Source organism: Syngnathus scovelli, chromosome 15, assembly GCF_024217435.2.
Source record: "Syngnathus scovelli strain Florida chromosome 15, RoL_Ssco_1.2, whole genome shotgun sequence".
NCBI lineage: Eukaryota > Metazoa > Chordata > Actinopteri > Syngnathiformes > Syngnathidae > Syngnathus > Syngnathus scovelli.
The window spans coordinates 3,575,255-3,601,868 of NC_090861.1; the positions used below are offsets into that span (position 1 = coordinate 3,575,255).

At 42.0% G+C, this 26,614-nt stretch overlaps 2 long non-coding RNA genes across 3 annotated transcripts; one reads left to right on the plus strand and one right to left on the minus strand.

The window, feature by feature from the left end:
• Window positions 1-3,975: 3,975 nt before the first annotated feature.
• LOC125982444 (uncharacterized) lies at window positions 3,976-24,158 on the plus strand. 2 transcript variants are annotated; one of them, XR_011088222.1, is made up of 9 exons: window positions 3,976-4,089; window positions 5,561-5,646; window positions 8,493-8,678; window positions 8,913-8,998; window positions 9,096-12,072; window positions 13,873-13,958; window positions 15,751-16,047; window positions 16,130-16,707; window positions 24,022-24,158. It is a non-coding gene; the product is annotated as an uncharacterized lncRNA (long non-coding RNA). The 2 variants fall into 2 exon arrangements; XR_011088223.1 differs by lacking the exons at window positions 3,976-4,089; window positions 5,561-5,646; window positions 8,493-8,678; window positions 8,913-8,998; window positions 9,096-12,072 and adding an exon at window positions 13,461-13,548.
• Window positions 24,159-24,331: 173 nt separating this feature from the next.
• Window positions 24,332-24,988, minus strand: LOC137840973 (uncharacterized). Its single transcript, XR_011088221.1, has 5 exons — window positions 24,885-24,988; window positions 24,713-24,828; window positions 24,621-24,646; window positions 24,511-24,551; window positions 24,332-24,437 (listed from the first exon to the last, which is right to left on the minus strand). It is a non-coding gene; the product is annotated as an uncharacterized lncRNA (long non-coding RNA).
• Between the last annotated feature and the right edge of the window lie 1,626 nt (window positions 24,989-26,614).

The following is a 26,614-nucleotide window of genomic DNA, read 5'->3' on the forward strand; positions in this document are numbered from 1 at the left end:
TCAGGTTGCTTCAAATTAATGAGACCACGCCCACTTTATATTCCACCAATCACATCGCACCTCATTTGCATAACATCGCCCACTTTTACACCAATCGCTGACCTTCATTCTCATTGCTCCACCCACTTTCTGAGCCCTCAGCCAATCATGAAGCAGTATTCCAGCTTTGACCCGCCTCATTTCAAAAAAATATGGGGAAAAAAAATTTCTGGAAAAAATTCCGGAAAAAAAAAAATCAAAAAAAAGGAAAAATAAAATCGGAAAATTTTTTTAGGTTTTTTTAAATTTTTTTAATTAAGATGTTTTTAAAGTTGAGAATAAAGAGTTAAGAGTTCAAGTGTTCTTTGTAATCAAACTTTATTTCTTTTGCAGAGTAAACATTCAATCACAAAACAGAAGTTGGATGGTAGTCTGCTCGGTGCCAAGTGGTGAAGTGGTCAGCCAGTGGGACGAGTGGTGAGGTGGTCGGCCAGCGGGACGAGTGGTGAAGTGGTCAGCCAGCGGGACGAATGGTGAAGTGGTCGGCCAGTGGGACGAGTGGTGAAGTGGTCAGCCAGTGGGACGAATGGTGAAGTGGTCAGCCAGTGGGACGAGGAGTCTGCGCCTGGAGGTAAGACAAAAAGAAACCTGTAAGCCTAAAGTAAAGTCAGGAAAAAGTTTAGCATGAAACTTACCAGTGGGAAAGATTTGTTGTTCATGTGATCAAGTATTGAGAGCTGCATGACCAGGAAGCTGCTCTTGTTCCTTGCGACCTGTCAGAAAATATATATAGGAACAAAGTTGTCATAGGGACTGTGCAATGACCATATTACCTTAAGTGCAAATATTGTCCACTTCTCAGGTTGACTTTGAGGCAAGGACGCAACAAAAACTGATGTGTTGCCAGCAAGCTGCTGTGCTGATTCTTGGCCACCGCTGCAAGCAGGTACTTGATAGTGCACCACCCTGGACACAAAAAGAACATTCATTCAAATTTTGGAACATGGTGGATGAAATGAAATGTACTTTCCTTCTCTTACCAGCAGAGGGCTCTCCAGGCAGCAAGAAGGTACCCCTGCCAAAAAGATAGCTTTTAGCGAGTAGCATACCAGGAATGTTTCATTTCACCTGCAACAACCACAGGGGGAAAATCCAAGTCCAGAAAGTGACTCGCCTGCTATAGTTTGGCTTGAGCCACAGGTGCTTCTACTCCACTGGCAGATGAACGTGCTCACAAACTGTGGCAGGCTTTTCACTTTCTGGACCAGGAAAAGCCACTTCTGCCTGTAAAGAAAAGGAACATTGACACTGACTCAATTTAGGGTTACCATTTTTATTTTTAACTGCAGACAGGAATCTTCTGCTGAAGCCGTTTATTAGATGAGAAACATCTGGCCAAGCTCTTGAAATGTTGCAGAGCCTCTCCTGGACTGACACCTGCACACAAATGCGGAAACAGTCAAGCAAGTTGATTTGCAACACTGAAAATGTTAACAGCCTTGAAACCTTTGGCATGGTTTTGGAGAATTTCTTGGCCTAGCAGGTGGAGAGTCATTGCGGCACTTTTACTGGAAGCTGCACTGCATTGAGACAAAGAAAAAGCAGGTTAGTGTTCTTACCATGCCACATTTGCAAAGTTCAGTCACCTGCCAGGACTGGAAGATCATGATTCCTTGTTTCCTGACTGCCTGGACCATCACCACCTGAAACAACAAACTGGTCAAGCACTTTGATTTGTCAAATTTGTCATTGCAATAGTTTTAAACCTGGCGCTTTGACTTCAATCCATGTAGGGGACAGGTACCAGGTCCTTTGGCTCCCCCTGGTGGACAAAACGGGAAGAGAATGCACACCCTGAAATAAATCTAACCAAACAATTGTTCATGTATGAAAGTGAGCACGTGTTTCACCAATGAAGAATGAAGGCAGGGGAAGCTCTGGACTTCTCTCCAACCGCAATTTGTTGGCCTGAAAGACAAGGTAACGTTAAATTTAACATACATGGTGTTAAATTCTCAGTCATACGAGCTGGTTTGATAGCAAGAGTAGACTTGCAAACCTCTCGTGAAGTCGGGGTGCTCAGAACTGCAAGCCGGCCAGTTTGAAACCTGCAGACAAACAAAAACCAACAATTAAAATACTTTGGTCAATTGTTCTTCTAATAAAAACGTGTTTTTTGCCTTTTTCCAGTCAATCTGGGTCTTTTGTTGCAGATGCAGACCTGTGGGCAGAAATGGACAATTAGATGCAGTCGATTAAATCCACATTATTCGAACAGAAAGGAGGTTACTTGAGGCTCGTTTTGAAGAGTCGCACCTGTAGACAGATATTAGACCACTTGATTAGATTCTGTTGTGAATTTCTGCAAACGTTTTGTCTTACCTTGGGCAGCAAAACTGCGTTTGATGCAATTTAAGGTCGGAGAAGTTTCCTGCCAACGCTCGCTTTTTAGCTTGCATGGTAGCTAGGCGTAAGCACGTCCAAAGTGCAAGTTGACGCTGAAAGAGAGCAAAAGCAGTTAGTTTTAAAAGGTTAAGGAATTGTGAAGACTTACCTTTGAAACGCAGCATGTTGTGTAAAAGCGCGCTGCGCAGCCGGTGGAGCAGCACGACGTGACGCTGTCAGAAATGAGCAAGAGAACGATTGTCGCGTTTGTGACGTCTTATATAGTAATTTTGTGATGACGTCATTAACAAGCAAAAGGAAAGAAAAAGAAAAAAGTAGCCGTCTGCGGAAGCAAGGGGAAAATGACAAAGTGTAACACTTAGGCAGGGTCGAGTCTCGAACCACAGTTTTCAGGTTTCGGAGGCACTGGCGTTAACCATTCGACCAGAGCTTGCTTGGAAACATCAGCAGATTTTGTCGTATTGATAGTTTAAGTACCCAAACATTGACGTGAAAAGTCCAAGGTAACACCTAAGTACAAAGAAGCGAGGAAGAATGATTGTGTCTAAGGTGGCCGAATGGTTAAAGCTTTTGCCTTGAGTTCAGGAGACTCGGGTTCGAATCTTGGTTGACGCGCTCTTTAAGTTGAAAATGTTGGACATAGCTGGTCTCGAACCCTGGTCGACTGAGTACCAGGCCAAGTGTTATACCATTCGGCCACATTGCCATGAAATTTTTCGAAATTTTATTATGTATTTAACCTCTATGGCACTACTGGTCTACAAATACACAACAACTGCCACGTTATTGTAAGATACACCGATGGTGTGGTGGTTAAAGCTCTTGCCTTTGGTTCCGGCGATCTGGGTTCGAATCTTGGCCATCGCTTTCTTTAATTTGTAAATGTTAGACAGAGCTGGTTTCGAACCATGGTCGACCGAGCACCAGCCCAAGTGTTATACCATTCGGCCACATTGCCATGAAAATTTCGAAAAATATTTATGTATTTAACGTCAAAAGGTCGACTGATCTACAAATACATAAAATTACCGTGTCAATTCAAGATCCAGTGGTGGTCTTGTGGTTAAAGCTTTTGCCTTGCGTTCTGGGGAACCGAGTTCGAATCTCACACATGGCTTTGTGTAAGTATATACACATATAAATAAATATATTCCAGAGCAGGCCTCTTTGCCTCGTATTCTGTCGAGTCTTGCACGTTATTCCGTATCATTTCCAAATGTTACACGGAGCGGGACTCGAACCCGCCTCTCCTGTACTCCAGACCAATATTATTCCACTCGACCACTGTGGCACAGAAATTTCGAATTTCTTTTAGGTGGTCATTCAAAGCACCTAAAGGTTTACAAACTAATTGTATTTCCATGCAGCCCTTCAATGAAGAAATAAACAAATGCAATCGGGGAAAGTGCTCAACTGAGACTGCTCATGTCCCTCCTGGACTTTGTGACTACTATTGGTGGCTAGATATATATGAGGAGAAGGGCGTGACTTATTTGCGAACATTTACAGAGAAACCTGGTAGTATAGAGTGAAATAGACCGGAGTGGCAATTCTATTGACAAGGTACTGTCGAATAAAATCCCGGATGCGGGGCAATGACATACCAGCTCTGCCGAACCCCTGAAGCCGACTCACCGAACCCCTAGGTTTCGATCGAACCCAGGTTAAGAACCACTGATCTAGACGCCAACATATTTTCGAAAGGTACTGCATGTTGTGTTTCCTTCTTTTTTTATATGGAGCTTATGATCAGGGGATGCTTTGAGAATAATTGTCAATTTTGGCTATGTGAAGCCCTTTGAGACTGTTTGTGATTTAGGGCTATACAAATAAACTTGAGTATTATCCCTTCAGTGACTAGAGAAGATCATCAACAAGTCAAATGAGACGTAATATTATTTTGTAAAGATAATTTAATGCGTGCTTTGAGTTATTTGACGGTTTCCAGGTGAATTAGGTAGATGGGCCATTAGTTTCAGAAGTTGTGGTCAACAGACATTATGTGGGGTGGGTGCAGTACAACATGTTTCCCGCAGAGGGCGCTAATGCTCTATAGTTGAGTATTCTGTTACTGTTTCGGTCCTTTCATAGTTTGTGATATTCGATGTTAAGTAAAGTGATAAAAAGAAGGGAGTGTATCATTAAAGCTGTCAAGGAAATTTTTAACAAAAAGAACATTTGGCCCATAAACGGGCAGTTTTTTGGAAGTTTAAAATCAGAGGATGTTTGAGAATATTTGTCATTTTTCACACATGTCCTGAGTGTTGTTAGTCACTTAAATGTTGAACAGAGGCTGTGATGTATCGAAGTCAAATTCGTTGTTTGGCACGCTCAAACATGGCGAATAAAAATTCTTAAATCTTAATGTACTCACTTGGAACAAAGTGATGGAGAGAGGTAGGACATGATAAGCTTAGGCTTCTTCCTACTCCTTTTCGAACAGTGATGTATATTGTTGTTTGTTTTTTATTCTTAAATCATGTTCGAAATAAATATTCATTCATTCATTCATTCATTCATTCATTCATTCATTCATTCATTCATTCATTCATTCATTCAATATGCAGGAGCATCATTACGACACGAGCTCCTCGAGTTTGTTTGTAGCTCGCTAGCTAGCTAGCTATCGTCATCATCATCATCATCATCGGCGGTCACTCGGGACGAGTATGACTGTCTTTTTCTCAGGGTCGTCTACTTGTGGGTCCGCGTAGAGGCCGATCCGGGATCCACATATTTTTGTGCAGAGTGGGCAGGGGAAAGTAGTGGTGGGTTGTGGTCGTGCTGGAGCCTGTTTTTGTCTTTCCTTACGGAGTTGTCGTTTGGTTTCTGCGACACGGCGGAATTCCTTTTCGTGATGTGCTGCACCTCCTTGCACCGCTGCCCTCCACCAGTTCCTGTTCAAGGCGATGCGCTCCCAGTCCTGAGCTGTTATTTGGAATTTCTTGAGATTGGTCTTGAGGTTGTCCTTAAAACGTTTCTTTTGCCTGCCCGGGGCTCGCGGACCTCTCTCCAGCTGGGAGTATAACATCTGTGCTAGCTATCGTAGAACAATATCAACAAAGATGGCTTGTCAGCGACCCCGCCCACAAGTCCCACTCAGCTGTTGATCAAACGTTAATTAGGAAAAAGCGTTCGACCTCCATGTTTGTTTTGTATGTTTTCCACGCTAAAGCTGATTTCCAAACTACAAGAGTTGAGGCTCAACGTCGGTTGCTGGTCGTCTATCAGAACATCGAGACGCCAACATATTTTCGAAAGGTACTGCATGTTGTGTTACCTTCTTTTTTTATAGGGAGTAGTATCCCTTCGGTGACTAGAGAAGATCATCAACAAGTCAAATGAGACGTACTATTATTTTGTAAAGATAAATTTAATGCGTGCTTTGAGTTATTTGACGGTTTCCACGTGAATTAGGTAGTGGGTAACAGCAGATGGGCCATTAGTTTTAGAAGTTGTGGTCAAAAGACATTATGTGGGGTGGGGTGCAGTACAACATGTTTCCCGCAGAGGGCGATAATGCTCTATAGTTGCGTATTCCATTACTGTTTCGGTCCTTTCATAGTTTGTGATATTCGATGTTTCTCATTTTCCCCTGGCAGGGTTTTTTTGAGTTTTTCCTTGCCCTTTTGGGTGGTTATGATCAGGGGATGCTTTGAGAATAATTGTCAATTTTGGCTATGTGAAGCCCTTTGAGACTGTTTGTGATTTAGGGCTATACAAATAAACTTGACTTGACTTGACTTAAATAAAGTGTTAAAAATAGGAGAGTGCATCATTAAAGCTGTCAAAGAAATAGTTTAATAAAAAGAACTTTTGGCACATAAAACGAGTCTTTTTATTTGGAGGACTTTGAAACCTTGGTTGAGGTGCTCATTGCATGTCACTTCTAATGGCACACAGTGCCTGCCACCAGGGGGAAGGTGAGCACATGCAAACGTCTGACATCGCTCACTGGGCCAAAAACTAAGTGCCAGCTACTGCACAAGTTAAACATCAAACACCTCTAGATGTGTTTTTAATTAAATTGATGCAAACCAGGTTAGTCAGAAATATACATTTGATTTGTATTCAACTAACTTGGTTTGCATCAGTGTCATTGAAAAACACATCCAAAAGTGTGTGATGATGTTATGCAGTAGCTGGCACTTAGTTTTTGTCCCGGTGAGAGATGTCAGCTGTTTGCATGTGCTCACCTTCCCCCTAGTGGTCCTCAGTAGTAAGTGACATCTCACCTGAGCTCATCAAACACTGCTGCTTCCATGCAAGGCCTGTCAATGCCAATCTTTGTGTGCAACTATATTAGTCTCACACAAACAGTGACTTCTCAAATGTTTTCAAACTGCTTTTCTGTCATATAAATTAAACAACTGGAATGCAAGTCTTAGTAATTGTACTAAGTTCATCTTGTTTTTCCTTTTTTTAATCACTTCACTGGTTTCTTTTATATCAAACTAATATTATTTTGTAAAGATAATTTAATCCGTGCTTTGAGTTATTTGACGGTTTCCACGTGAATTAGGTAGTGGGTAACAGCAGATGGGCCATTAGTTTCAGAATTTGTGGTCAAAAGACATTATGTGGGGTGGGTGCAGTACAACATGTATCCCGCAGAAGGCGCTAATGCTCTATAGTTGAGTATTCTCTTGCTGTTTCGGTCCTTTCATAGTTTGTGATATTCGATGTTAAATAAAGTGTTCAAAATAAGAGTGTGTCATTAAAGCTGTCAAGGAAATTGTTAGCAAAAAGAACATTTGGCCCATAAACTGAGTCTTTGACTTTGAATCCTTGGTTGAGATGCTGAGTCTTAGACTTTGAAACCTTGGTTGAGGTGCTCATTGCATGTCACTTCTAATGGCCACCAGGGGGAAGGTGAGCACATGAGAACGTCTGACATCGCTCACTGGGCCAAAAACTAAGTGCCAGCTACTGCACAAGTTAAACATCAAATACCTCTAGATGTGTTTTTAATTAAATTGATGCAAACCAGGTTAGTCAGGAATATACATTTGATTTGTATTCAACTAACTTGGTTTGTATCAGTGTCATTGAAAAACACATCCAAAAGTGTTTGATGACGTTATGCAGTAGCTGGCACTTAGTTTTTGTCCCAGTGAGAGATGTCAGCTGTTTCAATGTGCTCACCTTCCCCCTAGTGGTCATCAGAAGTAAGTGACATCTCACCTGAGCTCATCAAACACTGCTGCTTCCATGCAAGGCCTGTCAATGCCAATGTTTGTGTGAATTTATATTAGTCTCACACAAACATTGACTGCTCAAATGTTTTCAAACTGCTTTTCTGTCATATAAATCAATCAACTGGAATGAAAGTCTTAGTGTTTTTATGAGCAGATTTGATTCACTCATTGGAAAATGTTCATGCTTGGTGGTTGCTGAAGTGGCACTTAGGTTTTCAAAGGCAGTCTTCAGTCTTGAGGTGAGTGTTGTCCTTCTGTCACTGCCATGGACATGGGTTTTTGACTGTTACTCTCCATTTCACAGGACTCCTGTCACTTTGAGTCATGTGAGATGGAGAGTAACAGTCAAAAACTCATGTCCATGGCAGTAACACAAGGACAACGCTCACCTCAAGACTGAAAACTGCCTTAAAAAACCTAAGTGTCACTTTCCCCGCCTCCTACTTCTACCAAATTCAGTCTGACCAATCACAGCGCAGCATATATTTGCATAACCACGCCCACTTTCCCAACAGCCAATCGAAAAGCAGTATTTGCCATTCTGACCAATCAGATTGCTTCAAATTAATGAGACCACGCCTACTTTATATTCCACCAATCACATCGCTCTGCCTTTGCATAACCACGCCCACTTTTTGACCAATCTCTGACCTTCATTCTCATTGCTCCACCCTCTTTCTTAGCCCTCAGCCAATCATGAAGCAGTATTCCAGCTTTGACCCGCCTCATTTAAAAAAATATGGGGAAAAAAATTCTGGAAAAAATTCCGGTAAAAAAAAAAAAACGGAAAAATAGAATCGGAAAAATTTTTTAGGTTTTTGGTTTTTTTTTTTAAGATATTCTTAAAGTTGAGAATAAAGAGTTAAGAGTTGAAGTGTTCTTTGTAATCAAACTTTATTTCTTTTGCAGAGTAAACATTCAATCACAAAACAGTTAGAAGTTGCATGGTAGTCTGCTCGGTGCCAAGTGGTGAAGTGGTTGGCCAGTGGGACGAGTGGTGAAGTGGTCGGCCAGTGGGACGAATGGTGAAGTGGTCGGTCAGTGGGACAAGTGGTGAAGTGGTCAGCCAGTGGGACGAGGAGTCTGCGCCTGGAGGTAAGACAAAAAGAAACCTGTAAGCCTAAAGTAAAGTCAGGAAAAAGTTTAGCATGAAACTTACCAGTGGGAAAGATTTGTTGTTCATGTGATCAAGTATTGAGAGCTGCATGACCAGGAAGCTGCTCTTGTTCCTTGCGACCTGTCAGAAAATATATATAGGAACAAAGTTGTCATGGGGACTGTGCAGTGATGAGCATATTACCTTAAGTGCAAATATTGTCCACTTCTCAGGTTAACTTTGAGGCAAGGACGCAACAAAAACTGATGTGTTGCCAGCATGCTGCTGTGCTTTGATCCATGGCCACCGCTACAAGCAGGTACTTGATAGTGCACCACCCTGGACACAAAAAGAACATTCATTCAAATTTTGGAACATGGTGGATGAGATGAAATGTACTTTCCTTCTCTTACCAGCAGAGGGCTCTCCAGGCAGCAAGAAGGTACCCCCGCCAAAAAGATGTCGACTTGAAGCTTTTAGCAAGTAGCATACCAGGAATGTCTCATTTCACCTGCAACAACCACAGGGGGAAAATCCAAGTCCAGAAAGTGACACTCCTGCTACAGTTTGGCTTGAGCCACAGATGCTTCTACTCCACTGGCAGGTGAATGAGATCAAACTGGCAGGTTTTTCACTTTCTGGACCAGGATTTGCCACTTCTGCCTGTAAAGAAAAGAAACATTGACACAGACTCAATTTAAGGTTACCATTTTTATTTTTAACTGTAGACAGGAACCTTCTGTTGAAGACATATATTAGATGAGAAACATCAGGCCAAGCTCTTGAAATGTTGCAGGTCCTCTCCTGGACTGACACCTGCACACAAATGCGGAAACAGTCAAGCAAGTTGATTTGCAACACTGAAAATGGAAACAGCCTTGAAACCTTTGGCATGGTTTTGGAGAATTTCTTGGCCCAGCAGGTGGAGGGTCTTAGCACTCTTACTGGAAGCTGCACTGCATTGAGACAAAGAAAAAGCAGGTTAGTGTTCTTACCATGCCACATTTGCAAAGTTTAGTCACCTACCAGGACTGGAAGATCATGACTCCTTGTTTCCTGAATGCCTGGACCAGCACCACCTGAAACAACAAACTGGTCAAGCACTTTGATTTGTCAAATTTGTCATTACAATAGTTTCAAACCTGGCGCTTTGACTTCAATCCATGTAGGGGACAGGTACCAGGTCATTTGGCTCCCCCTGGTGGACAAAACGGGAAGAGAATGCACACCCTGAAATAAATCTAACCAAACAATTGTTCATGTATGAGTGTGCATGTTTTTCACCAATGAAGAACACAGGCAGGAACAGCTCTGGACTTCTCTCCAACCGCAGTTTGTTGGCCTGAAAGACAAGGTAATGTTAAAGTTAACATATATAGTGTTAAATTCTCAATCATACGAGATGGTTTGATAGCAAGAGTAGACTTGCAAACCGCTCGTGAAGTCGGGGCTCTCAGGACTGCAAGCCAGCCATTTTGAAACCTGCAGACAAAAAAAATAAAATAAAAGTACTTTAGTCAATTGTCCTTCAAATAAAAACGTGTTTTTTGCCTTTCTGCAGTCAATCTGGGTCTTCTGTTGCAGATGCAGACCTGTGGACAGAAATGGACAATTAGATGCAGTTGATTAAATCCACATTATTCGAACAGAAAGGTTACTTGAGGCTCGTTTTGAAGAGTCGCACCTGTAGACAGACAATTTGATTAGATTCTGTTGTGAATTATGCAAACGTTTTGTCTTACCTTGGGCAGTAAAACTGCGTTTGATGCAATTTACGGTCGGAGAAGTTTTCTGCCAACGCTCGCTTTTTAGCTAGCATGGTAGCAAGGTGTACGCACGTCCAAAGTGCGAGTTGACGCTGAAAGAGAGCAAAAGCAGTTAGTTTTAAAAGGCTAAGGAATAGTGAAGACTTACCTTTGCAACGTAGCATGTGTAAAAGCGTGCTGCGCAGCCGTGGAGCAGCACGACGTGACGCTGTCAGAAATGAGCAAGAGAACGTTTGTCGCGTTTGTGACGTCTTATATAGTAATTTTGTGATGACGTCATTAAAAAGCAAAAGGAAAAAAAAAAAATTAGCCGTCTACGGAAGCATGGGGAAAATGACAAACTGCAACACTTAGGTAGGGTCGGGTCTCGAACCATTGTTCTTTGGTTTCGGAGGCACTGGCGTTAACCATTCAACCAGTGCTTGCTTGGAGACGTCAGCAGATTTTGTCGTATTGATAGTCTAAGTACCCAAACATTGACATGAAAAGTGTAAAGTAACACCTAAGTACAAAGAAGCGAGGAAGCATAATTGTGTCTGAGGTGGCCGAATAGATAAAGCTTTTGCCTTGAGTTCAGGAGACTCGGGTTCGAATCTTGGTTGACGCGCTCTTTAAGTTGAAAATGTTGGACATAGCTGGTTTCGAACCCTGGTCGACTGAGTACCAGGCCAAGTGTTATACCATTCGGCCACATTGCCATGAAAATTTCGAAAAATATTTATGTATTTAAGGTGAACAGGTCGACTGGTCTACAAATATATAAAAATGCTGGTTCATTTTAAGATCCACCGATGGTCTGGTGGTTAAATCTCTTACCTTTGGTTCCGGCGATCTGAGTTCGAATCTTGGCCATCGCTTTCTTTAGTTTGTAAATGTTAGACAGAGCTGGTCTCGAACCCTGGTCGACCGAGTACCAGTCCAAGTGTTATACCATTCGGCCACATTGCCATGAAAATTTCGAAAAATATTTATGTATTTAACGTTCACAGATCGACTGATCTACAAATACAGCAAATTGCTGCATCATTCTAAGATCCACTGATGGTCTTGTGGTTAAACCTTTTGCCTTGCGTTCTGGAGAACCGAGTTCGAATCTCACACATGGCTTTGTGTAAGTATATACACATAAATAAATAAATTACAGAGCAGATCTCTTTCGTATTCTGTCGAGTCTTGCACATTATTCCGTATAATTTCCAAATGTTACACGGAGCGGGACTCGCACCCGCCTCTCCTGTCCTCCCGACCAATATTATTCCATTCGGCCACTGTGGCACAGAAATTTCGAATTTCTTTTGGGTGGTCATTCAAAGCACCTAAAGGTATACGAGTGAATTGTATTTCCATGCAGCCCTTCAATGAAGAAATAAACAAATGCAATCGGGGAAAGTGCTTGGTATCAAGTGCTCAACTGAGACCGCTCATGTCACTCCTGGACTTTGTGACTACTATTGGTGGCTAGATTTGAGGAGAAGGGCGTGACTTATTTGCGAACGATTACAGAGAAACCTGGTAGTATTGACATCCCAGCTCTGCCGAACCCCTGAAGCCGACTCACCGAACCCGTAGGGTTTGATCGAACCCAGGTTGAGAACCACTGATCTAGACGCCAACATATTTTCGAAAGGTACTGCATGTTGTGTTTCTTTCTTTTTTTATATGGAGTATTATCCCTTCGAAGACTAGAGAAGATCATACAACAAGTCAAATGAGACGTAATATTATTTTGTAAAGATAATTTAATGCGTGCTTTGAGTTATTTCACGGTTTCCAGGTGAATTAGGTAGATGGGCCATTAGTTTCAGAAGTTGTGGTCAAAAGACATTATGTGGGGAGGGTGCAGTACAACATGTTTCCCGCAGAGGGCGCTAATGCTCTATAGTTGCGTATTCCATTACTGTTTCGGTCCTTTCATAGTTTGTGATATTCGATGTTAAATAAAGTGTTAAAAATAGGAGAGTGCATCATTAAAGCTGTCAAGGAAATTGTTTAACGAAAGGAACATTTGGCCCATAAACGGGCAGTTTTTTGGAAGTTTAAAATCAGGGGATGTTTGAGAATATTTGTCATTTTTCACACATGTCCTGAGTGTTGTTAGTCACTTAAATGATGAACAGAGGCTGTGATGTATCGAAGTCAAATTCCTTGTTTGGCACGCTCAAACATGGCGAATAAAAATTCTATAATCTTTAATCTTAATGTACTCACTTGGAAATAACTGATGGATAGGGGTAGGACAGGGGTCGGCAACCTTTTTTTATTCAGAGCCATTTGGGACCGCCCCCCAATGAAAAGAAAGCACCCGGAGCCACAACCCATTTTGACATCATTATATATCTTATGCATGTATATATTATGCTATGTACAAAAAACTATTGCATTTATGAAAATGAAATCAACGAACTGCTGCAGAGAACACAGAATTTTATTTCTGCATGTAACAAAAAGCATTTTACACTTGGTTGATGCTTAATTTCAAATAAAATACCCGGTGTCTATTTGAGTCCTCGTATTTAAGAAATAAAAATCTAAACTTACCCAACCCACTGAATAAAAAAATGCAAACAGCCTGCAGTCACCTGTCCTCTTATTTATAAGATAAAAATCCAAACTTATCCAAATATTATCCACCAGCACTGAACGAACAATGCAAACCCAAAAAATCTGTCCCATCGCGTGTACTGGAGTGTGCAGCCAGTTGTCCTCCTGAATTAAATAAAAAGAACTACTTCACTTAATAGTATATAGTTATGTATTTATGTCACTTTTAGTTTTCACATACACGCATGCACGCACGTATGCACGCACACAAAAACTCACGCTGGTAGTGTGCTGGGAAAACGCCGGTTGCCAGACGTGTAGGGACGCCAGGAAGTCGAATGTCGCACATCGACGGATGTGACGCTTATTTTGGGCGGTAGAAATATTAAAAACGTTTAATTTTAATGTTAGAAGTTTACCATAATCTTCAAATTCAGAATTATATTTTAAAATGAATAAACTAAAATAAAATTTAATTTTTATAAAATACTCATTATTTTCCAAAGTCACAGGAAACCACAACAGAAGGAGGCTCAGGAGCCACGGGTTGCCGACCTATGGGGTAGGACATGATAAGCTTAGGGTTCTTCCTACTCCTTTTCAAACAGTGATGTATATTTTTTGTTGTTTGTTTTTTATTGTTTTTTATTCTTTAAGTCATGTTTGAAGTAAAGATTCATTCATTCAATATGCAGGAGCATCATTACGACACGAGCTCCTCGAGTTTGTTTGTTGCTCGCTAGCTAGCTAGCTATCGTAGAACAATATCAACAAAGGTGGCTTGTCAGCGAGCTCGCCCACAACTCCCACTCAGCTGTCGATCAAACGTTGATAAGTTAAAAAGCGTTTGACCTCCATGTTGTTTTGTATGTTTTCCACGCAAAAGCTGATGTCCAAACTACAAGAGTTGAGGCTCCACGTCGGTTGCTGGTCGTCTATCAGAACATCTAGACGCCAACATATTTTCGAAAGGTACTGCATGTTGTGTTTCCTTCTTTTTTTTTTATATGGAGTAGTATCCCTTCGGTGACTAGAGAAGATCATGAACAAGTCTGAGACGTAATATTATTTTATAAAGATAATTCAATCCGTGCTTTGAGTTATTTGACGGTTTCCACGTGAATTAGGTAGTGGGTAACAGCAAATGGGCCATTAGTTTCAGAAGTTGTGGTCAAGACATGGCATTGTGTGGAGTGGGTGCAGTACAACATGTTTCCCGCAGAGGGCGCCAACGCTCTATAGTTGAGTATTCTCTTGCTGTTTCGGTCCTTTCATAGTTTGTGATATTCGATGTTAAATAAAGTGTTAAAAATAAGAGAGTGTGTCATTAAAGCTGTCAAGGAAATTGTTTAACAAAAAGAACATTTGGCCCATAAGTCTTTGACTTTGAATCCTTGGTTGAGATGCTGAGTCTTAGACTTTGAAACCTTGGTTGAGGTGCTCATTGCATGTCACTTCTAATGCCTGCCACCAGGGGGAAGGTGAGCACATGAGAACGTCTGTCATTGCTCACTGGGCCAAAAACTAAGTGCCACTGTGCTACTGCACAAGTTAAACATCAAACACCTCTAGATGTGTTTTTAATAAAATTGATGCAAACCAGGTTAGTCAGAAATATAAATTTGATTTGTATTCAACTAACTTGGTTTGCATCAGTGTCATTGAAAAACACATCCAAAAATGTGTGATGATGGTATGCAGTAGCTGGCACTTAGTTTTTGTCCCAGTGAGAGATGTCAGCTGATTGCATGTGCTCACCTTCCCCCTAGTGGCACTCGTGTCATCAGAAGTAAGTAACATTTCACCTGAGCTCATCAAACACTTAAGCTGCTTCCATGCAAGTCCTGTCAATGCCAATGTTTGAGTGCAACTATATTAGTCTCACACAAACATTGACTGCTCAAATGTTTTCAAACTGCTTTTCTGTCATATAATTCAATCAACTGGAATGCAAGTCTTTGTGTTTTTATGAGCAAATTTGCTTCACTCATTGGAAAATGTTCATGCCTGGTGGTTGCTGCAGTGGCAGTTAGGTTTTCAAAGGCAGTCTTCAGTCTTGAGGTGAGCGGTGTCCTTCTGTCACTGCCATGGACATGGTATTTTGACTGTTACTCTCCATTTCACAGGACTCATGTCACTTTGAGTCATGTGAGATATAGAGTAATAGTCAAAAACCCATGTCCATGGCAGTGACACAAGGACAACGCTCACCTCAAGACTGAAAACTGCCTTACAAAACCTAAGTGTAACTTTCCCCGCCTCCTACTTCTACCCAAATTTAGTCTGACCAATCCCAGCGCCGCACAAATTTGCATATATTTGCATAACCACGCCCACTTTCCCAGCAGCCAATCAGAAAGCAGTATTTGCCATTCCGACCAATCAGATTGCTTCAAATTAATGAGACCACGCCCACTTTATATTCCACCAATCACAAGCCTTTTCATTTGCATAACCACGCCCACTTTTCCAACCAATCTCTGACCTTCATTCTCATTGCCCCACCCACTTTCTGAGCCCTCAGCCAATCATGAAACAGTATTCCAGCTTTGCCCCGCCTCATTTTAAAAAAATATGGGGAAAAAATTCAGAAAAATACCAGAAAAAAAAATTCTGGAAAAATTCCAGAAAAAAAAAAATTGGAAAAATAAAAATAAAATTTGAATGAAATTTTAGGTTTTTATAATGAAGATATTTTTAAAGTTGAGAATAAAGAGTTAAGAGTTCAAGTGTTCTTTGTAATCAAACTTTATTTCTTTTGCAGAGTAAACATTCAATCACAAAACAGTTAGAAGTTGGATGGTAGTCTGCTCGGTGCCAAGTGTGAAGTGGTCAGCCAGTGGGACGAGTGGTGAAGTGGTCAGCCAGTGGGACGAGTGGTGAAGTGGTCAGCCAGTGGGACGAGTGGTGAAGTCGTCAGCCAGTGGGACGAGTGGTGAAGTCGTCAGCCAGTGGGACGAGTGGTGAAGTCGTCAGCCAGTGGGACGAGTGGTGAAGTGGTCAGCCAGTGGGACGAGTGGGGAAGTGGTCAGCCAGTGGGACGAGGAGTCTGCGCCTGGAGGTAAGACAAAGAAACCTGTAACAATCATTCAAATTGTGGAACATGGTGGCTGAAATGAAATGTACTTTCCTTCTCTTACCAGCAGAGGGCTCTCCACGCAACAAGGTACCCTCGCCAAAAAGATGTCGACTTGAAGCTTTTAGCAAGTAGCATACCAGGAATGTCTCATTTCACCTGCAACAACCACAGGGGGAAAATCTAAGTCCAGAAAGTGATTCGCATGCTACAGTTTGGCTTGAGCCACAGGTGCTTCTACTCCACTGGCAGGTGAAGGCGCTCACAGAATCGACTCAGACTGGCAGGTTTTTCACTTTCTGGACCAGGATTTGCCACTTCGTCCTGTAAAGAAAAGGAACATTGACACGGACTCAATTTAAGGTTACCATTTTTATTTTTAACTGTAGACAGGAACCTTCTGCTGAAGACGTTTATTAGATGAGGAACATCAGGCCAAGCTCTTGAAATGTTGCAAATCCTCTCCTGGACTGACACCTGCACACAAATGTGGAAGCAGTCAAGCAAGTTGATTTGAAACACTGAAAACGGAAACAGCCTTGAAACCTTTGGCATGGTTTTGGAGAATTTCTTGGCCTAGCTGGTGAAGGGTCTTTGCAGCACTCTTACTGGAAGCTGCACTGCATTGAGACAAAGAAAAAGCAGGTTAGTCTCCTTACCAAGCCACATTTGCAAAGTTTAGTCACCTGCCAGGACTGGAAGATCATGACTCCTTGTTTCCTGACTGCCTGGACCAGCACCACCTGAAACAACAAACTGGTCAAGCACTTAAATTTGTCAAATTTGTCATTGCAATAGTTTCAAACCTGGCGCTTTGACTTCGATCCATGCAGCGGACAGGTACCAGGTCCTTTGGCTCCACCTGGTGGACAAAACGGGAAGAGAATGCACACGCTGAAATAAATTCGTCAAACAATTGTTCATGTATGAAAGTGAGCACGTGTTTCACCGATGAAGAATGAAGGCAGGGGAAGCTCTGGACTTCTCTCCAACCGCAGTTTGTTGGCCTGAAAGACAAGGTAATGTTAACTTTAACATACATAGTGTTAAATTCTCAATCATACGGGATGTTTTGATAGCAAGAGTAGACTTGCAAACGTCTCGTGAAGTCGGGGCTCTCAGGACTGCAAGCCGGCCATTTTGAAACCTGCAGACAAAAAAAAAAATATTGAAATACTTTAGTCAATTGTCCTTCAAATAAAAACGTGTTTTTTGCCTTTTTGCAGTCAATCTGGGTCTTCTGTTGCAGATGCAGACCTGTGGACAGAAATGGACAATTAGATGCAGTCAATTAAATCCACATTATTCAAACAGAAAGTAGGTTACTTGAGGCTCGTGTTGAAGAGTCGCACCTGTAGACAGATATTAGACCATTTGATTAGATTCTGTTGTGAATTTCTGCAAACGTTTTGTCTTACCTTGGGCAGCAAAACTGCGTTTGATGCAATTTAAGGTCGGAGAAGTTTCCTGCCAACGCTCGCTTTTTAGCTTGCATGGTAGCAAGGCACGTCCAAAGTGCGAGTTGACGCTGAAAGAGAGCAAAAGCAGTTAGTTTTAAAAGGTTAAGGAATTGTGAAGACTTACCTTTGAAACGCAGCATGTTGTGTAAAAGCGTGCTGCGCAGCCGGTGGAGCAGCACGACGTGACGCTGTCAGAAATGAGCAAGAGAACGATTGTCGCGTTTGTGACGTCTTATATAGTAATTTTGTGATGACGTCATTAACAAGCAAAAGGAAAGAAAAAGAAAAAAGTAGCCGTCTGCGGAAGCAAGGGGAAAATCTTAAAGTATAACACTTAGGTAGGGTCGAGTCTCGAACCACAGTTCTCAGGTTTCGGAGGCACTGGCGTTAACCATTCGACCAGAGCTTGCTTGGAAACATCAGCAGATTTGTTCGTATTGATAGTTTAAGTACCCAAACTTTGACGTGAAAAGTCTAAGGTAACACCTAAGTACAAAGAAGCGAGGAAGAACAATTGTGTCTAAGGTGACCGAATGGTTAAAGCTTTTGCCTTGAGTTCAGGAGAATCGGGTTCGAATCTTGGTTGACGCGCTCTTTAAGTTGAAAATGTTGGACATAGCTGGTCTCGAACCCTGGTCCACTGAGTACCAGGCCAAGTGTTATACCATTCGGCCACATTGCCATGAAATTTTCGAATTTTTATTATGTATTTAACGTTCATGGCAGTACTGATCTACAAATACAGAACAACTGCCACGATATTGTAAGATACACCGATGGTCTGGTGGTTAAAGCTCTTGCCTTTGGTTCCGGCGATCTGGGTTCGAATCTTGGCCATCACCTTCTTTAATTTGGAAATGTTAGACAGAGCTGGTCTCGAACCCTGGTCGACCGAGTACCAGGCCAAGTGTTATACCATTCGGCCACATTGCCATGAAAATTTCGAAAAATATTTATGTATTTAACGTGCATAGATCGACTGATCTACAAATACAGAAAGTTGCTGCTGCATTCTAAGATCCAGTGATGGTCTTGTGGTTAAAGCTTTTGCCTTGCGTTCTGGAGAACCGAGTTCGAATCTCACACATGGCTTTGTGTAAGTATATACACATGTAAATAAATATATTACAGAGCAGAACTCTTTGCCTCGTATTCTGTCGAGTCTTGCACATTATTCCGTATAATTTCCAAATGTTACACGGAGCGGTACTCGAACCCGCCTCTCCTGTACTCCTGACCAATATTATTCCATTAGTCCACTGTGGCACAGAAATTTGGAATTTCTTTTTGGTGGTCATTCAAAGCACCTAAAGGTACGTATACGAGTGAATTGTATTTTTCCATGCAGCCCATTGCGGTGTAATGTTTTTGTTTCTTCGCTGGTCTCCAAAAACACTCGGTGGTGGGTGGGTGGTTCCAGACAAATGAACACTTCAGGGACACACGGCTGATTGGGAAAATATTTTATTCAACCGATGTCAGAGTGAAGTCTTTCCAAGAAGTTGAGCCCCAAGGCATGGATGTTAAAAAGCGCGAGAGCGAGCCAGCCAGAGCCAGCCCCTTCTTTTGTCAGGCCCGTAGCTATTATACCTGACAAGAAGCTGATGTCACGGCTTTGGGTAACAGCTGCAGTTTGAGTCTCAGTCTGCTTGTTTCCTCTAAAAGGTCATCCCTTCAGCTCTCCCTGGTCACGGAGAACTGGCCCTTCTATCTTCTCTGTGTAAGGAATAAACAATTGAAAGTGATTGTGATTAAAATCCAAAAGAATCAACATGACTTTGTTTACTGTTGTAGACTAGCGCTATAAATATTACGACAATAAGAACAATGTCATTTCTAAAGACGCTCTGCTGTTCTGACAGCAGCTGAGTGGCTATCACAGTCGAGGTGTCTCGACTTGACTGTGTATTTTATGTTGGTGAAAAATTAACAATCCAGGTTCTCTGGTTGCACTGCATGCTCTGATTTCCATCGGACCGCAAACGCATCACATCCGTCATGGTGTCTTTTGCTAACGGTGCAAAAGCACACAGGAACACACACATAAACTGAATATGTACCGATGCAATACAATCAGACCGACAACATGAAATCTCAAGATTCTCCCATTCTCCACGCATGCACGATTAACAAGTGGCTGACCAGGCCTTGCGCGAACTTACCAGTGGTTTGGCGATCCTGTTTACAATGCGCTCCGTAATTAATATTGGACAATCCCACGGCACAGCTGAACATCGGCACAGTGGTTGGGAAACACTGCCCTAGGGATCGATCGAACCCAGGTTAAGAAGCACTGATCTAGACGCCAACATATTTTCGAAAGGTACTGCATGTTGTGTTTCCTTCTTTTTTTATATTGAGTATTATCCCTTCGGATAATCAAGTCAAATGAGACGCAATATTATTTTGTAAAGATAATTTAATGCGTGCTTTGAGTTATTTGACGGTTTCCAGGTGAATTAGGTAGATGGGCCATTAGTTTCAGAAGTTGTGGTCAAAAGACATTATGTGGGGTAGGTGCAGTACAACATGTTTCCCGCAGAGGGCGCTAATGCTCTATAGTTGAGTTTTCTGTTACTGTTTCGGTCCTTTCATAGTTTGTGATATTCGATGTTAAGTAAAGTCTTAAAAATAAGAGAATGTATCATCAAAGCTGTCAAGGAAATTGTTTAACAAAAAGAACATTTGGCCCATAAACTGAGTCTTAGACTTTGAAACCTTGGTTGAGGTGCTCATTGTCACTTCTAATGGCACACAGTGCCTGCCACCAGGGGGAAGGTGAGCACATGCAAACGTCTAATTACCAAAAAGAGGAAAATGAAGGCGACTACTCTTAATCCTCTGGATTATAAACTGTTTTTGTTGTTTTTCTCTTGTTTTTTTGTAGTTTCTCATTTCCCCCAGTTGGTGTTTTGAGTTTTTCCTTGGCCTCCTGGAAGTTTAAAATCAGGTGATGTTTGAGAATATTTGTCATTTTTCATACATGTTGTTAGTCACCTAAATGTTGAACAGAGGCTGTGCTGCATCGAAGTCAAATTCCTTGTTTGGCACGCTCAAACATGGCGAATAAAAAAATCTTAATGTACTCACTTTGTTGCTCGCTAGCTAGCTAGCTATCGTAGAACAACAACAAAGGTGGCTTGTCAGCGAGCCCGCCCACAACTCCCACTCAGCTGTCGATCAAACGTTAATTAGGAAAAAGCGTTCGACCTCCATGTTTGTTTTGTATGTTTTCCACGCTAAAGCTGATGTCCAAACTACAAGAGTTGAGGCTCCACGTCGGCTGCTGGTCGTCTATCTGAACATCTAGACACCAACATATTTTCGAAAGGTACTGCATGCTGTGTTTCCTTCTTTTTTTATATTTAGTATTATCCCTTCGGTGACTTGAGAAGATCATCAACAAGTCAAATGAGACGTAATATTATTTTGTAAGGATAATTTAATGCGTGCTTTGAGTTATTTGACGGTTTCCAGGTGAATTAGGTAGTGGGTAACAGCAGATGGGCCATTAGTTTCAGAAGTTATAGTCAAAAGACATTATGTGGGGTGGGTGCAGTACAACATGTTTCCCGCAGAGGGCGCTAATTTTCTATAGTTCAGTATTCTGTTACTGTTTCGGGCATTTCATAGTTTGTGATATTCGATGTTAAATAAAGTGTTTAAAAATAGGAGAGTGTATCATTAAATCTGCCAAGGAAATAGATTAATAAAAAGAACATTTGGCACCTAAAACGAGTCTTTTTATTTTGAGGACTTTGAAACCTTGGTTGAGGTGCTCATTGCATGTCACTTCTAATGCCTGCCACCAGGGGGAAGGTGAGCACATGCAAACGTCTGACATTTCTCACTGGGCCAAAAACTAAGTGCCACTGTGCTACTGCACAGCTTAAACATCAAACGCCTCTAGATGTGTTTTTAATGACATTTATGCAAACCAGGTTAGTCAGAAATATATATTTGATTTGTAGTCAACTAATTTGGTTTGCATCAGTGTCATTGAAACACACATCCAAAAGTGTGTGATGTTATGCAGTAGCCGGCACTTAGTTTTTGTCCCGGTGAGAGATGTCAGCGGTTTCAATGTGCTCACCTTCCCCCTAGTGGCAATCGTGTCATCAGAAGTAAGTGACATCTCACCTGAGCTCATCAAACACTTAAGCTGCTTCCATGCAAGTCCTGTCAATGCCAATGTTTGAGTGCAACTATATTAGTCTCACACAAACATTGACTTCTCAAATGTTTTCAAACTGCTTTTCTGTCATATAAATTAAACAACTGGAATGCAAGTCTTAATAATTGTACTAAGTTCATCTTGTTTTTCCTTTTTTTAATCACTTCACTGGTTTCTTTTATATCAAACAAATTGTTTTAGGTTCATTACCTGACATGTTTTGGCGGTTTCTTCCGCCATGTCAGGTAATGAACCTAAAACAATTTGTTTGATATAAAAGAAACCAGTGAAGTGTGCAAGTCTTAGTGTTTTTATGAGCAAATTTGCTTCACTCATTGGAAAATGTACATACTTGGTGGTTGCTGCAGTGGCACTTGGGTTTTCAAAGGCAGTCTTCAGTCTTGAGGTGAGTGTTGTCCTTCTGTCACTGCCATGGACGTGGGTTTTTGACCGTTGCTCTCCCATTTCACAGGACTCCTGTCACTTTGAGTCATGTGAGATGGAGAGTAACAGTCAAAAACCCATGTCCATGGCAGTGACACAAGGACAACGCTCACCTTAAGACTGAAAACGGCCTTAAAAAACCTAAGTGTCACTTTCCCCGCCTCCTACTTCTACCCAAATTCAGTCTGACCAATCACAGCGCAGGAAGAATTTGCATTAAATTTGCATAACCACGCCCACTTTTCCAACAGCCAATCAGAAAGCAGTATTTGCCATTCTGACCAATCAGATTGCTTCAAATTAATGAGACCACGCCCACTTTATATTCCACCAATCGCTAGTCTTCTCATTTGCATAACCACGCCCACTTTTCGACCAATGGCTGACCTTTATTCTCATTGCTCCACCCACTTTCTGAGCCCTCAGCCAATCATGAAGCAGTATTCCAGCTCTGACCCGCCTCATTTCATAAAATATGGGGGAAAAAAAGTTCTGAAAAAAAATCCTGGAAAAAATTCCGGAAAAAAAAAAAATGGGAAAAATAAAATCGGAAAAATTTTTTAGGTTTTTTTTTTTTTAATCAAGATATTTTTAAAGATGAGAATAAAGAGTTAAGAGTTCAAGTGTTCTTTGTAATCAAACTTTATTTCTTTTGCAGAGTAAACATTCAATCACAAAACAGTTGGATGGTAGTCTGCTCGGTGCCAAGTGGTGAAGTGGTCGGCCAGTGGGACGAGTGGTGAAGTGGTCGGCCAGTGGGACGAGTGGTGAAGGGGTCAGCCAGTGGGACGAGGAGTCTGCGCCTGGAGGTAAGACAAAAAGAAACCTGTAAGCCTAAATTAAAGTCAGCGTTTAGTATAGGAAAAAAGTTTAGCATGAAACTTACCAGTGGGAAAGATTTGTTGTTCATGGCATCAAGTATTGAGAGCTGCATGACCAGAACGCCACTCTTGTTCCTTGCGACCTGTCAGAAAAAAAAATATATAGGAACAAAGTTGTCATGGGGACTGTGCAGTGATTAGCATATTACCTTAAGTGCAAATATTGTCCACTTCTCAGGTTGACTTGGAGGCAAGGACGCAACAAAAACTAATGTGTTGCGTGCATGCTGCTGTGATCTGATCCTTGGCCACCGCTGCAAGCAGGTACTTGATAGTGCACCACCCTGGACACAAAAACAATCATTCAAATTTTGGAACATGGTGGCTGAAATGAAATGTACTTTCCTTCTCTTACCAGCAGAGGGCTCTCCAGGCAGCAAGAAGGTACCCCTGCCAAAAAGATAGACTTGAAGCTTTTAGCGAGTAGCATACCAGGAATGTTTCATTTCACCTGCAACAACCACAGGGGGAAAATCCAAGTCCAGAAAGTGACTCGCCTGCTATAGTTTGGCTTGAGCCCCAGGTGCTCCACTGGCAGATGAACGTGCTCACAAACTGTGGCAGGCTTTTCACTTTCTGTACCAGGATTTGCCACTTCTGCCTGTAAAGAAAAGGAACATTGACACGGACTCAATTTAAGTTAACCATTTTTATTTTTAACTGTAGACAGGAACCTTCTGCTGTAGACGTTTATTAGATGACAAACATCAGGCCAAGGTCTTGAAATGTTGCAGATCCTCTCCTGGACCGACACCTGCACACAAATGCGGAAGCAGTCAAGCAAGTTGATTTGCAACACTGAAAATGGAAACAGCCTTGAAACCTTTGGCATGGTTTTGGAGACTTTCTTGGCCTAGCTGGTGAAGGGTCTTTGCGGCACTCTTACTGGAAGCTGCACTGCATTGAGACAAAGAAAGAGCAGGTTAGTCTACTTACCAAGCCACATTTGCAAAGTTTAGTCACCTGCCAGGACTGGAAGATCATGACTCCTTGTTTCCAGACTGCCTGGACCAGCACCACCTGAAACAACAAACTGGTCAAGCACTTTGATTTGTCATTGCAATGGTTTTAAACCTGGCGCTTTGACTTCGATCCTTGCAGCAGGCAGGTACCAGGTCCTTTGGCTCCACCTGGTGGACAAAACGGGAAGAGAATGCACACCCTGAAATAAATCTAACCAAACAATTGTTCATGTATGAAAGTGAGCACGTGTTTCACCGATGAAAAATGAAGGCAGGGGAAGCTCTGGACTTCTCTCCAACCGCAGTTTCTTGGCCTGAAAGACAAGGTAACGTTAAATTCAACATACATAGTGTTAAATTCCCAGTCATACGAGCTGGTTTGATAGCAAGAGTAGACTTGCAAAGGTCTCATGAAGTCGGGGCTCTCAGGACTGCAAGCCGGCCATTTTGAAACCTGCAGACAAAAAAAAAAACAAAAATTGAAATACTTTAGTCAATTGTCCTTCAAATAAAAACGTGAATTTTGCCTTTTTGCAGTCAATCTGGGTCTTCTGTTGCAGATGCAGACCTGTGGACAGAAATGGACAATTAGATGCAGTCGATTAAATCCACATTATTCGAACAGAAAGTAGGTTACTTGAGGCTCGTGTTGAGGAGTCGCACCTGTAGACAGATATTAGACAATTTGATTAGATTCTGTTGTGAATTTCTGCAAACGTTTTGTCTTACCTTGGGCAGCAAAATTGCGTTTGGTGCAATTTAAGGTCGGAGAAGTTTTCTGCCAACGCTCGCTTTTTAGCTAGCATGGTAGCAAGGTGTACGCACGTCCAAAGTGCGAGTTGACGCTGAAAGAGAGCAAAAGCAGTTAGTTTTAAAAGGCTAAGGAATAGTGAAGACTTACCTTTGCAACGTAGCATGTGTAAAAGCGTGCTGCGCAGCCGTGGAGCAGCACGACGTGACGCTGTCAGAAATGAGCAAGAGAACGATTGTCGCGTTTGTGACGTCTTATATAGTAATTTTGTGATGACGTCATTAACAAGCAAACGGAAAGAAAAAATAAAAGTAGCCGTCTGCGGAAGCAAGGGGAAAATGAAAGAGTATAATACTTAGGTAGGGTCGAGTCTCGAACCATGGCTCTTAGGTTTCGGAGGCACTGGCGTTAACCGTTCGACCAGAGCTTGCTTGGAAATGTCAACTGATCTGTTCGTATTGATAGTTTAAGTATCCAAACATTGACGTGAAAAGTCTAAGGTAACACCTAAGTACAAAGAAGCGAGGAAACCTCATTGTGTCTGAGGTGGCCGAATGGTTAAAGCTTTTGCCTTGAGTTCAGGAGACTCGGGTTCGAATCTTGGTTGACGCGCTCTTTAAGTTGAAAATGTTGGACATAGCTGGTCTCGAACCCTGGTCCACTGAGTACCAGGCCAAGTGTTATACCATTCGGCCACATTGCCATGAAATTTTTCGAAATTTTATTATGTATTTAACCTCTATGGCACTACTGATCTACAAATACAGAACAACTGCCACGCTACCGTAAGATAGACCGATGGTCTGGTGGTTAAAGCTCTTGCCTTTGGTTCCGGCGATCTGGGTTCGAATCTTGGCCATCGCTTCCTTCAGAGCTGGTCTCGAACCCTGGTCGACCGAGTACCAGGCCAAGTGTTATACCATTCGGCCACATTGCCACGAAAATTTCGAAAAATATTTATGTATTTAACGTGCATGGATCGACTGGGCTACAAATACAGAAATTGCTGCTTCGTTCTAAGATCCAGTGATGGTCTTGTGGTTAAAGCTTTTGCCTTGCGTTCTGGAGAATCGAGTTCGAATCTCACACATGGCTTTGTGTAAGTATATACACATGTAAATAAATATATTACAGAGCAGAACTCTTTGCCTCGTATTCTGTCGAGTCTTGCACGTTATTCCGTATCATTTCCAAATGTTACACGGAGCGGGACTCGAACCCGCCTCTCCTGTACTCCTGACCAATATTATTCCATTAGTCCACTGTGGCACAGAAATTTCGAATTTCTTTTTGGTGGTCATTCAAAGCACCTAAAGGTACGTATACGAGTGAATTGTATTTTTCCATGCAGCCCATTGCGGTGTAATGTTTTTGTTTCTTCGCTGGTCTCCAAAAACACTCGGTGGTGGGTGGGTGGTTCCAGACAAATGAACACTTCAGGGACACACGGCTGATTGGGAAAATATTTTATTCAACCGATGTCAGAGTGAAGTCTTTCCAAGAAGTTGAGCCCCAAGGCATGGATGTTAAAAAGCGCGAGAGCGAGCCAGCCAGAGCCAGCCCCTTCTTTTGTCAGGCCCGTAGCTATTATACCTGACAAGAAGCTGATGTCACGGCTTTGGGTAACAGCTGCAGTTTGAGTCTCAGTCTGCTTGTTTCCTCTAAAAGGTCATCCCTTCAGCTCTCCCTGGTCACGGACAACTGGCCCTTCTATCTTCTCTGTGTAAGGAATAAACAATTGAAAGTGATTGTGATTAAAATCCAAAAGAATCAACATGACTTTGTTTACTGTTGTAGACTAGCGCTATAAATATTACGACAATAAGAACAATGTCATTTCTAAAGACGCTCTGCTGTTCTGACAGCAGCTGAGTGGCTAT